At 37.7% G+C, this 16,942-nt stretch overlaps 1 long non-coding RNA gene across 1 annotated transcript in view; it reads left to right on the top strand.

Annotated features, from left to right (window-relative positions):
* Positions 1-11,472, top strand: part of LOC139111799 (uncharacterized) — a 70,258-nt gene extending 58,786 nt beyond the window's left edge. The window contains exons 4-6 of the long non-coding RNA XR_011547277.1: positions 1,745-1,850; positions 1,955-1,998; positions 10,389-11,472. This is a non-coding gene — a long non-coding RNA (uncharacterized lncRNA). The remainder of the gene's footprint in view (positions 1-1,744; positions 1,851-1,954; positions 1,999-10,388) is intronic.
* Positions 11,473-16,942: the final 5,470 nt, after the last annotated feature.

The following is a 16,942-nucleotide window of genomic DNA, read 5'->3' as shown; positions in this document are numbered from 1 at the left end:
CAGTAGCGCACGCACTATCAGTCACGTCTAACGAAACAGAAAACGACACTCCGCGAGGGACCGACGAATACTCCGGGCTGTACGACGATCCATTAAAAAATAAATTAAAAACGCGAATTACTATATCCCGAAAGCGCGAAACAATATTCCGATCACGAGAAAAGCGACCTTGTTTTGTAATAACTTAAACACGGCACCCCGTATAATATACAAAAACGCAAAACTGTACACTCACACTCACACTCACACTCACTCACATAATATTCACCGCGCACTTTATTACATTGTCACTTAGAGCGTAACTTATCATAAAACAAGAAAAAATTGTTTAAATAGAAATTAAAAAATACTAAAATTTGCATCGCACAATCCGGCGTAACGCGAATTTCTCAAGTAGAAGATGCCGTTTCCCGAATTGCATGTAATAGTAGTGACAGATAATAATAGCATGACTCACTGCGGCAACGGCGACTAACGCGCGTAAGCTAGAGTGGAGTGCGTCAGGCCTTACCGCGGATCGCGTACGTGAGTCCTGAAGTACCGAAAGAAACGAGAAAACGAGGGAAAAGTTGAAGGAAGGCATCTTCATGCTCTGTTCTGTTCGCGACCGTACATGTGAGAGAGAACGCACGAGTGATTGCTAAGAAATCATTAGAGGCGCCTATAATGATTTCTTAGCGATCACTCATGCGTTCTCTCTCACACGCACGGTCGCGAACCGAACAGAACATGAAGATGCCTTCCTCCAACTTTTCCTCGTTCTCTCGCTTCTCAAGGTTCCACGCACACGATCCGCGGTAAGGCCTAACGCACTCCACCCTAGCTCACGCGCGTTAGCCGCCGTCGCCACAGTGAGTCAAGTCATCATTGCCGGTCACTGTACACTATTAGCACGTCTTACCAAACAGAAAATCGACACTCCGCGAGAGATAACGCATACTCCGGCTGTACGACAATCAATTAAAAAATAAATTGAAACGCGAATCACTATATCCCGAAAGCGCGAAACAATATTCCGATCACGAAAAATCATCCTTGTTTTATGATAAAATAACGTTCTCCGCGCACTAGATCACTCGCGGGATATTCACGACACTTCCGTTAAATCTTTAAACACGACTCTGAGACGTAAGCGCGGTCTAACTGTCACTTTAATCCTTCGGTCGGTGTAACGAACGACACAAAACTTGCACGAAGCATCGATATAAAACGGGCCGCGATATAAAATATTCCTACCGCGGTAGACACTCGCGGGATAGTCAACGACACTTCCTATTAACCTTGAATCCCGACACAAGAATCTAACTGTCACTTCAAGCAAGGTCCACGTCACCTTGTTGCTCGGTCAAAAGTCGTCGGTAGAATGACCGCGGGAACTTCCCCCCATCCGTGTTTTCCCTACTATCGCGCGGGATATTCTTTACCCCCTTGTGTTACCCCCACCGGGGGGTATTCACTATCCCGCTTTTTATCTTTACCGTTATTCAAAACACGCAACCACCTTTTTCGTTAAATTTTGAATTTCGACTCGAGAAATCAATAGCTCAATAATTATCGAATAGAACAAAATATTAATTATAATTTCATTATCCCGCGAATATTCACTATCCCGCGTTTTATTTCTACCGCGCTTTAGAACGCGCTACCGCCTTTTTCAATAAATTTTCGATTCCGACTTAAGAAATTAATAGCTCATTAAAACATTGAACAGAACAGAATATTAATCGTAATTTTTCTGTTTCAGATAATACTCTAGCATTGAAGGAAGGACCGACCCGACATTCCGCAGACATCCTGAGAAAAGGAGGAGGACCAGGAAGGGTATCGTGCATCGGCGGAGCAACTTTTAGGTGAGAATTAATTCTTTTTTATAAATTCTTTATAAAAATATAGCTTTACCTTTACATTAATTTAAATACATGTCTACATTAATACGTTTTATTTTATGTTACAGCCACCGGCAGATTTTTATAACTCCGCTGGACCTCATGCAGATTGGTAAGTTGCATAAATTTTTTTTTTTTGTAATTTGTAATTGGGATTTTTTTAAAAATAGCGCGCGCATGGTTTCTTCTAGTTTTAAAATTAAAAGCACAAGTATAATCAATCATTGCGGAATAGGTCTTTTTATTTTAATTCTTTTTCACGTTTTTGTTTAAATATAACTCGATTTACCAGAAAATTGAATGATGGATATAACTCGACATAATAAGATAAATTGTTCAAAGCATTTGTGACGAAAAAAATTATCGGCCGGGGGTTCTTAGACCTTATAGGGTAGAAATGTGTGGGATTTAACCGTAGTCGGAGCGTGCGAAACCCTCGTTCGCAGTGTCTTAATAAATTGCACTTATTTATTTCAACCTCAGCACCCAGCTAACGAGTCTGGCGGTTAAAGCTCGTTCGACCCGGCTCTGTCTGTCCGTTAGCTAGTAATTTTGCATCCTTACACCATTTATTAAAAAGTGAATTTTGCGTTCACGGTTTAGAACCCATTCATTTTCAATTATTTATATCGATACATAAACTGTGCTACATAAATAAAGTATATAAAATTTTTTTTTATTTAATATTACTGCCCCGTGCACACGTACACGTACTTACATACATTCGAATAATGATATTCATGAGAATCTATCGAATTTGACGGGAAGGTATTTATTTTACTAAATTGCGCGCTGCATTTTTTAAACCGCGGCTATAAAAAGGCGATTGGGCATTTCCCGAAATGCATCAACGTAATACTTTGATAGCTCGTATCGCCAAAATCGCCTTGACCTACTTGAGCTGCAATAATAACGAAGTTCAAGAGTTTTCTTCAATTTCGAAAAATAACATCGTGAGGGAGCACTGTTAAAAAATACCCGTTGCCGATACTCGAAGGTATATAGATATCGTATCGCTCTTATTGCACACATCGACCGGCCATTAATTAAACGCCCTGTTAAATATCTTGTGCCTTCAATTCGCAACTTTTTAATGATGCTCACAATCATGACGCATGCATATCGTGCGCTGTCCGATAACTAGCGGGCAGAGAACCCTTCCAAATGAGGATAAACCTTGAAATATAGCCCAATCGTTTAGGATTGTATCGCACTATTATCCCGTTTTCTCATCGGGAATGGCCATAACTTCAAATATCTGTAGCCTGCTTGCATTTCAATGTGATTTACAACGCAATCTTTACAAGTGCGGTCTAGTTTCTCTAGTAAGCGATTACTATCACTGTAGGTGATTATTTTCTATCACGTCTCTTGTCTGAATTTAACACGAATATAATTTTATATAAGACTGTCGCGATAATAATTTATTATTACGATAATATATTATTTTTAATCTTTCTTTGTGATAATATATTATTTTATATTTTATGTATTATGTACGATTGCGTGTTGGCTCAGTCAGCTGAGAAGTGCGGTACGTCACGTCGCGCGAGGCCACGTACGCCACCCTCCCGCGACCTTTACGTATCTCACCCCTACGCAGTTTAACGTGCTGTAAAAGAATTTACATGTTTAATATTATGTCGAATATTAATTTTAATATATCACGAATCTGTAACTAACGGATGTACGTTGCGGCACTCGTCGCTAAGCGGACGCGTTTCTGTAAAGTCCATTTGATTAAAAATGTCGCAGTAATTAATATGGATTATTGCAAGTTTACTGCAATACAGTTAGTAGTAAAAAAAATCATGCAGCATGATCGTTTAATATATTATTTTGTTAAAATTAAATTGCCCACTTATACTTTATAGTAATTTTATTTGGTTGTCGATTAATTTCTTAAGCAGGCGCTTGGGAATTAATTTACTGAAAGTTGAAGTTGATTACTTTTATATCTCGTAGCAACGGTGGCTGTAATCTAGATCTCGTTATACGCCACAGGTTTCGCGCGTGAATCTTGTTGTGTAATAAAACGTAAAAACTACCTCGTCCATTCTTCCCGCTTGCATTATCCTCGCATGGGCTTATTTATTTCGCATTGTTGTGTCACAAAAGAGAATCAAATCATAAGTTAAAAAACAGTCTTTTACCTAAATTGCAATAACCGTTTGTTGCGCTCGATGAAATCGATTTAAAATTTATCTCATTATACGTGGATATATATATGGCAATCGATTTGAGAGGTGGAAAAGAAATTTTAACGAACTTCATTATCTCTTTGAATTACGAAAATTAATTCTAAAGAATAAAAAGGAAAAAAAAATTAATTCGAGATATTAATTATGATAAAAACGTTAATAAATATGAATATATACAAGCGATCATCGACGACCGCGATAAAATCAATAATTACATATTACTACACTCTTCTCATTCATGACGCAAATGCGATAGGTAACGTTTCACAATATTGACCGGGCAGTTCACAAACGGTAAACACTGCTCGATAACTGGCCATACTATTTTAATTATGTAATTAGTATAGGTCTCTCTGTATCGCTGTGCAGTACGTTTAATGATGATATCAATAAGCAAATATTTATCGGTGCGTAATCGAAGCGTTGCGAGCAGCAAAGTGTTAATCGCGATAAAAATCATTATTAATTAAACGCAAAAGTGAGCGTTATTACCGCGGCGAAGTTCAGTACAACGCCAGATTATTTAGCAGCCACGTCGCAAATACAGCGCGTGCGATTCAAACTATTAGGAAGTTGCCCACTTAAAATATTCCACTCTCATTTTAGCGGTGGCGACGCGAAACTGCTTGAACGAAATTAACGAACCAAAGTTTTCGAAATCTGTGTTGTAAAAGCTCCAGTGCCGCGGCATTCATATTTTAGCACGAAAGAACACGTTCCGTAACTTCGAGATTGGAATATAGCCTACTAGGGGATACCTTCTCGTTAGTGAAGCTCTCCCGATGAGAATTTATTACGAAACGTAGCGATGCATATGCAGGTTTGCACCAGTGACCCGTGTAAATTAATTAAATTAAAAGTATGAATTAATTAAAGAGAATTACAAATATGAAACAATGTGCCTGTAAATTATGTCGAACGTTTAAAAAAAATTTTGACTAAAATGAACTCTATTCGTATCTTTGCTACGATTAACGCACAAAAAAGAATTCAGATATATTATTAATATGTAGGACTTATAGTACGCAACATGTTAAATGTATAAATAGGATTACAATAAAATCGTTTGAAGATTCTATTAACCTAATATCGAAAATAAAAGTCGAGTATCGATACGACGATTGCGTGAGTGTTATTGAAATCCTATCGTGTTAAAATTGATTTATGACCGTATTAGAAAATTGGCTTGAAATCGATCGTGGCAGCTGCTTCGCACGAAATATCAGACGGCGAGAAAAAAAAAAAAAAAAAGGAACGAGCGGACAATTTTTATATTTTACCACAAAGTAATATATCGTGATTGGAGAGAAAAAAAATGATATATTCTGCGCATAGTTTAAGTGAGAATCTGCGCCTCGGTGAGCATTTCAGGCGAGATTAAAACACCCGAGAGATTTAAATTTAGATTAATTTCTCCTCAAATTAGGAGATCCAAATCGCTTTGAATGAGATTTTGAGTGCTTTTTAACTTTTCCGCACAGATTATGCGTATAATGAAAATTATGTTATTAACATTCATTCAACGTTAAGCTTTCGCTTTTGAGTTGCACTAATAAAATTTTTTCATTAACATTATCGCTAGCCGGTCACTGCGGAATTTCGAGATTAATAATTAGAGTCTTATTAAATAGCGAATAAATTACAAATGCGTGATTTTTTTTTTAATCCTAATAAAAATATAATTTTTAAATATAGGTAAATACAATATAAAACTAAAACGACGCATTTTACATTAAACGATATAACGAAGCGAAAATATCAAATGTAATATCGTTTTTTAGAGTAGAGTTTCGTACGACTGACGGGCATTATAGCGTGTAAAACTTGAATGTTAATAAAGGACGGTTAATTTCGTGTTAAAGGCGATAACCGGGCGAAGTTCACGGCGGCAATTAAATGCGCAAATACCGAAGAACCTATGTAGAGAAACCCGTTCAACGGATGTTATCGATTTCGCCGGTGTCGCGGTCTCCCGGTGTAAGCGAAACCGCACTATCTCCGCTGGAGACATATCCCGCAGGTAACGATCAAGCCGCATGTCGAAGAGATGCTAAACTGGTAGTGAGTATAGGTCAATATTTGCCAGTACTTGTGCTAATAATTTAGATAGCTCGCCTGCTACATATCCAAGGCGCCTCTGTAATGATGTACGGCTTGGTTATTTGCCATCAGCAGCGCTCCAGTGGGATGATCCTCGGAATCATTACATTCTATATTTGATCTGCATAATGGAAGATTTTCCTCTGTTCCGCTAATACTCGTAAAAGTTAAAGAGAGTGCCGGGCATAAAAACGTACGCAAATGTTATACTTTGGACCAAAAGCTTGTTCTTTAGCTTAGATAATTTTCAGGGAAAAAGTTAGCAAAAAATTTATTTAAAAACTCTTTTTTTTCCCCTTTAATTTCTTTTTTGTTTAAATTATTGATAGTTTTTTTTTTTCTTTTAATATTAAAGTCGATCCGCTATTTGTAGTTTTACATGGGGAAAAGTAGTGGAAAATGTTAAGATCGATTTTTATACAGAGCCCCGGCAATACCATTTCTAACCCCAGGTGAATATCTCATCTAAGTGGAACATCAGACTATGCCAGCCATTCGCGGAGTTTTCTTCATGACATCTCGAGATCTCTGACAGGTCGTTCAGCTGCTAAGTTTGTATGAATGACCAAGGGATTCGCTCTACAACTCGCTATCTTCACTGATTAAATAATTCATAATGTAATAACCTACTTCAAAAAATTTTACATGAATTCGGGTGAAAAAAAAAAAATTGTCGTGACGCAATTTTCCTGTTATAAAATGTGTCATCAGCGATGCTTTTGAAATTTTAAGTAGGATATTTTTTATTTTATAAATTATGACGTTTCATTCCTTTAACGTGGATCTTGATAATTTTATAAGGAAGATAAAAAAAGAAAAATTTCTATTCGTATTAATTAAATATATTTATATAAATATACTCTAGGAAATTAAATTGTTTTGTGTAAAAATCGCAACTAATTTTGAATACAAGCACGTTGTAATGGTGTGATAACAGAAGCAGTCTCACCGTGTATCTAGTTTCTAGCTTCATTTCTGGCATACTGTGTCATGTCCAACTTACGATGCAAAATACAACCGGACGGTAGATTAGTATTCATGTCCCGTACTTGTTCAGTTAATAAATTCAATTCGCGGAAAAACTTTTCTACGCTCTATCTTCTTTCCATTTCGGCCGTTTTCATATCGTACGTAAACTTATCTTGCTACTTTTTTTCTCTCTATTTTACTAAATTTACTCGACAATTATCTATCACACTCTTATTAAATTTGCTGTAACTACAATCACTCGACAGTTTTATCTTCTATCGATATTAGATCGCTTCTATTGGATTACTATTATCCGTTACATTTGCAAGTGCTCGGGAGGAAGCAATCAACTATTTATTATGCAAAATTCACAGCGAGAAGCACAGAACGCATTAAATAATTATGTATTTATCTTTTCATTTCCCGCTCCTACTTCGCGATATTTTCTTCGTTTCCAACGGGTTCCTTAGAGACTACCGTCTCTGGACATTTTACTCGAAGGTAGATTAAATTCATTAACTAGCAAATGAGGGCTGAAGACGTCTCAAAATTCGAGCTGAATGTTAATAATTGCGAGTCATTATGGGACGCTCCAACGCTGTTACACGATACTCAAAACCGATGAAGCTTAGCGTAGGTCGCCCGGTTCCTCTCGTGTTATATTAGATTTCATCGGTTGCTCAGGTTACATATTCCTCCCTTTCTCTGTTTCATCTGTGTTAATATCGAATTAATATATTGAAATCTTTCATACGTGAAAAAGTACATTTGTAATGGAAACTGTATTTATTTTAAAAATTATTTTTATTACCAATTTTTTAATTAATTCTAAATGTCATTTTTTCTAGTAATTAATGATTTATGAATTACAAAGATGAAAAGTAAAAACTTTGAAATACCTGCAAGTTGAAGATTTGTTGCGAAAAACTGTATCATTTTTTGAAAGATTAAAGATTCATGCCGAATCGCGATCTCGGTTAACATTTTTACAACGAAGGCTTAGGTCAAGAAATCCATACGAGGAGGGTGGCTGGGGATTTCTGTAAGGGATCATCGCAAATATATATATATATATGTATATGCAGCTTTTTTATTTATAATAAAAGATAAAATCATGCAATATAAATGTAAACCGCAGATGTGGCGTCGACGTGGAATACAGGCACGTTGAAAAAGGCAAGGCTTTCCCCAGTGACAAACGCGTCACGTTGCGGACGGCCGGACGGCTGACTGCATTATTTACACCCACTTACTGCCGGCCGCCGGTTTCGGTCGTTACACATGTTCAGTACGGTTATCTGAAATGATATACGACGGGCCTTTCTCGTACACGAAGCGTATAGATTATTGAGGCGCGTTCCCCCTATCTTCGCGTATCTCTCCCATCGTTGTGGAAAGTAGCATACTGCCCGTCCGATGAAAGTCGGCGTTCCTTTGTCAGCCATTCTCTAATATCGGCGGTAGCCTGCATCTGACAACAAGATATGATTGAAATATATCGAGATAGACTTCGGATTTTATAAGAAATTACCTGGATTGAAATGTGCTGTCAGCTCGCATGTCCTCCCAAGTTTCTTCTCGTAATAAGATGTTATTTAAGTCGGATAACTTACTCTGTAAGGAACGACTGGATTGCTTCGTGATATCATCTTCCTGCAGTAGCATTATTGATACGGAAATAAAAATTAGAGATTAAATATTGATATGTAATTTTTTATCTGTCAATGTCGCGGTATAACATTATAAATTCGATATTGTAGTAATAAGTACATCTTTGCAAAGACGAATAAGAGACGGTTTAATCTGACACTTTACTTATGAAAGCAATTTAACGTCAGATATAATTTTTTTTTTTAATGTTACTAGGACATTCAAAACGTCAGTTTTTGATCGAAAATATATGAGATTCTACTTTTTCTTTTTTAATTAAAAATTATAAAGGTTTTAGGAAAAATAATAATATTCCGTAATTTAATAATTGGTAGTGCTCACATGTAATTTTGTCACGTCTCCATTTGTCACCGTAGCCAGAAACAAGACCGTGGTGCAACCGCAAACTACCGCGTTACAAACAGAATGTTAAACGAAGTATAGTTTAGAGGCGCATTGTTCGAAATTAGAATCACGATACGTAAACGCGAGAACGCTGTTTATATAAACGTCCTGTTGACGTAGGCGCCGCGGCTTGGCAATCTGTGGTCCATGCGAATGAATCTTATCGACATACAGATAAATCGAGATGCATCGATTTCCTCAATCACCATACACGTATTTCCCCGTAAGACTGCGGAAAATAAATGCACAATTACGGAACGACTAAGTATCCTTTCGATCGGGAGTCCGCGCCGTCTGACAAATCACGCGCTATTCTGATAAAGAGAACTGCGGTTGAACAGAATAGATAAATTTTACCGTACGAGTGCGGAAGCTTGAAAATAAGCGTGATAAACTTCTAAAATATGGAGATTTACCCTAAGAGTTCTTTCAGAGGATTTTGATTTCACTGAGCAGTGGTATATATGTATGTCCGTTGCTGCTTTCCGAGAAGGAAACTAATGGCGCGGTCGGATTTGGCCACTGCCTCGTCCTTTATCACCGCTGTAACGTTCACATATTTTGTTGCGAAGGCATGTTGATAGCCGGCTGCCATAATTTAAGTACGCGCCCGTGAGTTTCGTACTCCGCACTGCGACGGATTACACGGATATACGCGACAGAGATTGCAGCGACATTCTTGCAACGCGTAGTTCGACTTCGCGAAGTCACTTTAATGCCGCAGCTTCTGTAGGGATTATTGCGCTTACGAAAGTTACTCCGCGCACCACCGCCCATATTTTATTTAACCGCTGAATTACCTGCAAGAATAAATAGCACCCAAGTCACACTCGTCTACGGATTGTTGTTAGCAATTTTTCTATGTCGGGCTTTTTTTTTTTTTATTATTTTTCTCTGGCGAGGAAAGATGCAGAAATGCATCTCGATAAGCTTCTTATACACGAGATTCTTTACTTTTGTCGAGTTTAGTCAACTTTTGTCGGTTAGATTAAAGTTAACTACGTCTTTTTGCTATAAAGTAAGTATAACCTCGTCTATGCGTACGTGAAATTCGCGTCTCTTGGCCGAAAATAAAGTGTCAATAAATGTAGTCAGGCTCAAGGAAAAAGCTCTCGATCAATTTATTATAAAATCAAAAGCGCTTTACAATATAATTTTTTTTATTTATTTGTTACAGAATACCTTATCAACAACTCCGCTGCTGTACACCAGTGAAAAGAAAGAAAAGGATAAAAGTGTCGCACGCCGAAATTAAAACGAATACGAACTGCAGTCAGTTCGTCGGTCGCTTCGGAAGTTTCGCTAAGTAATCGGGCGTTATTTTTTTATATACAAATTTAAAAAACGGGAGTGTCGTGGACTACCGCGCGAAAGTGTTTAACAAAAAATTAAATTCTTGCGACAGTAATTAATCGGGCGCGTTCGCGAGTGTCCAGTGCGCGGAAGGATGACTCGACACACAAACTGAGAGGAGGAGCAGGCCCGGGACGGGCATCCTGCATCGGCGGAGCAACTTATAAGTAAGCATAAATTAATTTCTTTTAAATCTTTATTTTAAAAATTTTTATTTTTTTTTTATTAATTTTATTAATTAATATACATGTCTAAATTAATATTTTTTTTTGTTACAGTCACCGGCAGAATTCCACAACTCCGCTGAATTCATGCAGACTGGTAAGTCGTCTAATTTTTTTTTTCTTTTTTGTACAAAACATATAATTATATTATTATTAAATTAAAAATTGTCGATTAAAAAATTTTTGATGAGCATGACAGCACGATTAACAATTTAATATATTTTTTAATGTAACTTTCAATACAAGTTGATATGCAAAGTAGCTTTCCGATCGAAGTAGCGTACAGGTTGTCGTGTAAATAATGTAGGTGAACTCCCAATGATTTTGTAAGCTGATCGCGTTACGTTGAACAACGTATTACGACCAAATCATTAATCTCTAAGCTCGATATCGGTCCAACGTTTCATCGATGAAATCTGGATACTCGATAAACATGTTACACTCACTGTTGCACTAATGTAAGCGGAGACGATGATAAATTGGCACTGTCTTTCTAGTCTACCGATCGAGAATAATTTGCCATTTCCAATGGTATCGTGTTCGGGAGTATCAAAACAGCGTGGACAGCCGGCCACGTAACCGCCGACAAATAATTCCCTATCTTCGTATTTATCTCTCTGTGAAAACGGCACATGAGATAATATGACCGTAAAAAAATGTAATTTGCGGTATGACAACATAAATTTCAGAAAGATTGCATGCGTAAAACTGAAAAATAAATTCCGCTCTGCGAGAAAATGCAAATATAATAAAATATTTATGCGACCGTAGGTTTTACGTGTATTTTGCGTTTAAGTAAAAAAAAATTTTTTTTAATAATAATATAATAAAAAAGAAAAAAAAAGCGCGAGAAAACTCTAACATCCGTTTAACGGCGACGGACCGTTTCGCCTGTTTTTTTACTTCGCAATTAACTCATGCCACGTCATTGACATTTAAACTGCCATTGAATGAATTGCGGACAGCAGAAACTTAGTTTTAACTTCTGCATAGTCGGTAAAGTGGTGCTATCAAACGTAACGATTGATTGCCGCAAGCTAATAGTGGTCTGATTGATTGCCGTAATGCTGTTCGAGTGTTCGCTCCCGCGTTCGAGCATTGACCACTGTCTACGCTCGCTGTCAACATCAATTTCGAATGTATTTCCCGAATCGCATAATAAAATTTCAAAGTATGTTCAATCTTCGATACCGTTCCCGCGGCGTCACCGCCATTCTGATTTCCCATTCAACGTTTAATCGTAAATGATTGATAGTGCGTTGGCGGTTATAATCACGTATTGATCGAATCGGCCGACGAATCTATTTCTCGCGCGGTGATTTTCATCAAACGTATCTTCTCTCGATCTTCTATCTTCGCCGACTATCTAGAGGCTTAAAAAATTTCGCAAGGAGTAACAGTAAAATTATTTTTGCGCTTTTGTTATGTCTTTGTGACGCGGATATTCTTTTTCTATTCCCGGCGGTATGTATATATTGAGTAAAAATGAAAAAAAGAGAGGGGAAAAGGGGGGGAAAATACGTCAGATTTATTTACATTCCCTCCGCAGAGATATCGAGTTTCATCAAAATCTGTGGGCTGTGGTTTGTAAATATTTCGTACAGCATTTCCCAATCGCGTCGTATCGACTATCGGCGCGTATTTTTCGAGCAATATCCTCTTCGCGAATAGTAGTTTGCATACTATCAACGATGTCGCAATGTCTCGCGCGCGGCGATATCGAGACGGGCCCGATCCCATTGCGGACGTCTCCGGCGTCGTTTCTGGATTGCATCGCGTCTGCTTTTGTAGGCGGGAGAGGTGTGCGCGACGGCATTCGGTTACGCGATGGTAGATTCAGCCACCGTTTCGGCTGTCACCACCCCGGTGAAGGGCTCGACTACTTTAGATTGATCATTCGATAACGCTGTCGGCACTTCGGCGGTATCCCGCCCAAGTGCATCCGTCGTCCGGGGATCAATCCGGTTCGACATCGGCGTTACCGCTGCAGGCGCCGCTGGTGCAGACATATCGTCCTTTCTGTCGAGTGAGCGACGGCGCTTTCAGCTTGCCTCATTGAATATTGAGCAGACGGAGGAACCGGGCGCATCGCCCGACGATTCGCCGTCGTCCATCCCTCGAATTTTCGCCGTGGTCATCACCTTACCGGCGATTTTCCTCGCGACCGGTCACGGGGGATAGGGGAATCGCGATAACGGTAATACGGATTGTAAAGCAATACCCTCTGATAAATAATGCAGCGACGCAAGGCCGATGAATAAAAAAGTACGGCGGAACTCAAGTGCCGTGTAACGTGACGTAAAACTATGTGATAAATTATGTCGTGACGAGAGACCGAAAGTGACTTCCTACCGGGACTTTATTCCACCGTATGCCAGGCATTACGATACCAGTTGTCGCGATACTTGATTTTTATTTATTTCCGCGTTATTATTGTTTGTATAATTTAATATTACGTTTCTTCAAAGCATTAATCTTTTACGTTTCGCCTTTTCCGCCAGCAAGCGCGGTAAAGCTAAGTATATAATCCGATATCTCCGAGAAAATTTCTGTATTCCCATAATGAGATTCACGAGTGCGCCGTGGGCAATAAAGAACCGTGCTTACCGGAATTAACAGAACGTCCTCCCCCTTCTCTCCCCCCTTCTCTCTCTCTCTCTCTCTCTTTCTCTCTCATCACAAGATTAAAAGAAAATATTTTATGAGATAGCTACTTGATCAACGGTCTCTTTCCAATACTTGTAATAAGATCTGTACAAGGTGCTCTGATGTAAAATTCCTCAAGAGTTCTTTTCTACCTCGTTCTTTGATATATCAAGAATCTAATGTAAATCGAACGATCTTATTTCAATTGAAATGTCTAAGGTACAAAATTAAATAAGCATTTGCCTATGAAAAAAATATTACGGTTTCAGTGCATGATATTATGTACATAGGTACATATACCTACATATATGTATAATAAATTCGAAAATGTAATAACGCTTTATAATTCAGTGCGTTCGTGCTCATTCTTAAATTTCTCTATCGAGGCGCGATTATTTCGTCTCGTTCAAAGCGCGAATAGCATCGCTAACGTCGAGAGACCGTTGATTCATATCCGAGCGAAGTAAAAGCGACCGAGTGACTAAGGAGCGTTTTCTTGCGCGACGCCGGGTTACGTTGATGCACGAGAATTGCGCGAACGCGATCCCTTGGATAAAGCTACCCAAATCGTTTTCGTTTGATCCACTTCACATCGCCGCCACCTTGTCTTTATTGGCGGAGCCGCGGTCTCCTTTGCCGTCTCACCCGCGACCACCGTGATCTCATCTCCTGCATCTCGACCTGTTCTTCGTTCAACAAAAGCCAATATTCCTGCAGACAATGCTGAAGGTCCTATTGTACAGATATCGTCGTACACCCGACTTGCAGGTGAAATGAAATACGCCGCGAAACGTCACATGCAATCCGTCCGTCAGGTGGTGCGCCAGATTAAGCGCAGCGGCTACGAACGGCTCTCTGTTGGCGAACTGATGAATATGAAATTTCGGTACCTCAAATATGTCAGGCTTCGCGCAATAATTCCATTCGGCAACGTTTGGGAGATGTTTCAATTATATCATAAAAAGATTGCATTCATGCCGAAAATAGTCGGTTTCGATTTAATGCAAATAATCGTTTTAAACCCGCGAGAAGAGCGTTACGTTTTTTACAATTTACTTCACTTTATCGCGACTCTCTAGAGAAGGTTTTCAATTTTCCATCCTTTTTAAATTCTATTTAAATTCTAACTATTTCCGTTCTAATTTTTTTTTTTTTTTTTATTTTTCTTGCTTTTTTCTTTCTTCTTTTTTTTTTTTTTTTATATCAAATAACGTTTGCCTCTGTAGATAAATAGATGGAAAGGGGACAAAGTTAGATGTACTCCGACTCTTCTCAGTCATTCTATTTCCAACTGCGAAATGTCATCATTTATCCTCGACACACACAGCAAGAGTACACGAAAGGACTGACGAAATAATCTCGCGGTTTCACACGTATTTCAAAGAGATTACCAGCGCTCGCGGCACTTGTTTTACTTAAATTTGTACCGTCGATGACTTTTCGTTCTTGCTCGCTTAAACTTTTGTTGCTTCCGGTGATCCGTCAGCTTTTTTTTCGAACAATACTTCCGTTTTTAATGAAACGTTAGATGGTTTTGTGATTGATAATTTCGGTTCCTTTGAGGGCGACGACGATGGTATGAAAGTTTCTTTTCATTGAATACGCTTTTTATCGCAATATTTAATATTAAATAAAAAATCGAATCGACGTAGCAACATATGTTCCCGCAACATTTAATATTTATTAAAACGTCCAGTTAAAAAAATAATATTCTTAATAGCAATCGCAATCTTGATAAAACGCGCGTAAGCATTTGCGTCACATTTTAGTCCGCTTTACGTGATTTAAAATGTGCAACTTTGATATTATATTACATATATAAAATCTCATAGTATACATATTAGCCAGCTACCACATACTCCATCGGAAATCCCCTCTGTAAAGCCACGTAAAATCTATTTAGTTAACATAAAAGCCGAATGAATGTGACTCATAGTGTTGGAAACGATGCATAACGGCTGTTGGATTACGTCGGAAATACCAAATTTTTTAATCCAATAATCGCGTCAAATTACACGCATTAGAAATTCGGCGAAAAATAATTTTGTCTTGCCGTTCTTATACAATAGCTTTTAAATATTCATTAAATAATTACACGTTGCCATTTTGATATACAGCAAAAATGCATAAAGGTCTTTGTGTGCTGTAAGAATTATAAAATATTCTCCTTTTTTTTCTCTTTTTTTTTTTTTTTTTTGGATAGTGGATTCGAAAGAAAACGAGACAAGTAAACGGTTCCCTAAATTTTTCGGAATATTCCTCATTCACGTGAAATATTTTTAGAATCTGCATTACTTTATTCCCCGAAGAAATCAATGTTAAATCGTAAAATACAGAATTCGGTAGATATTAAAATATAACATACTGCAATTTTAACAATTGCATAGTTACACTCTTCGCAAACAGCGTCTCCAAATATTGGCAGCAAATATCGTTCTTCTTTTGACCTAAATCTTCAAATATATCCGCGTTTCTTGTCTTAAAATTTTATAGAAATATTATAGATTAATAACTTTTTATTTTAACGTTTGACCATTTGTAACTGCACGCATTTTGGATTACGGCCATAAATATGTCGTCCTTAATGAAAAGATCGATTATCGTCGAATTTATCAAATTCTGTCGGATCAGTCGGTCGAAAGAGCGTAAGATAAAGATATAATGCTCTCTCCAGAAATCCGTTTCGTTTTATGTATACACACACCGTGCGTATACATAACGCAAGAAAAACTTTGACACGGGAAATTAATTGAGGATAAGCTCGGTTTTTATTACATGTATTTTGAAAGAAGGCACGCAGTATCTTGGATAATCTATGATTTAGCGTCACGAGATATTGCCGTTCTTTCACAAATCCTAAAATTGACGGTCAGCGTTATCGAAACGATAAACGGAAATTTCGAATGATTCAATGCCCAATGCCCTGTTTCCGTAATTAAATAGAGAATTACAATATGTGCAACTATACCAGATAGTGTGTCACGATACCGTTTATTTAGATATTAAATTTATAGATATTAAATTTCAGTTTTAGTAATTTAGTATATCCACGATAACGTAGTCACAACATGAATAACTTTTTTTACGCGCGCGTTTTTGTGCAAAAACAAAAACAAAATTAAAAAAATAAAAAGGAATTAAAAATGCAATTTATTTCTATTTAATTGAGTAACGTACTCGATAATAAATCATGACTGTTGACTACTATATCGATATTTTTTAAATCAAAATTATCTCGAGTTAGATAAATATTTTTATATATTTTATTTTTTTAATTGTTTTACGTATCGTTTTTTATTTATTTGATTCATTCTGTTTTATGGAGGGACTTCCGAGTCTCCAGCTGATCTCAAAATGAGAAAGCAATGAACGTTGTTGGCATTCGGAGTATTATTCTTTAAGTCCCGTACGACCAAATGATTTAAACGCAATCTGCTATGCACTCATGTGACGTCGCATGATGCATGCGCATGCAGGATCTCTCGTAAACCACAAAATAATATGCCCG

Source organism: Cardiocondyla obscurior, linkage group LG25 (assembly GCF_019399895.1).
Source record: "Cardiocondyla obscurior isolate alpha-2009 linkage group LG25, Cobs3.1, whole genome shotgun sequence".
NCBI classification, from domain to species: Eukaryota; Metazoa; Arthropoda; class Insecta; order Hymenoptera; family Formicidae; genus Cardiocondyla; species Cardiocondyla obscurior.
The sequence above is the reverse complement of the archived record's forward strand: the minus strand, read 5'-3'. Positions and strand labels throughout refer to the sequence as shown.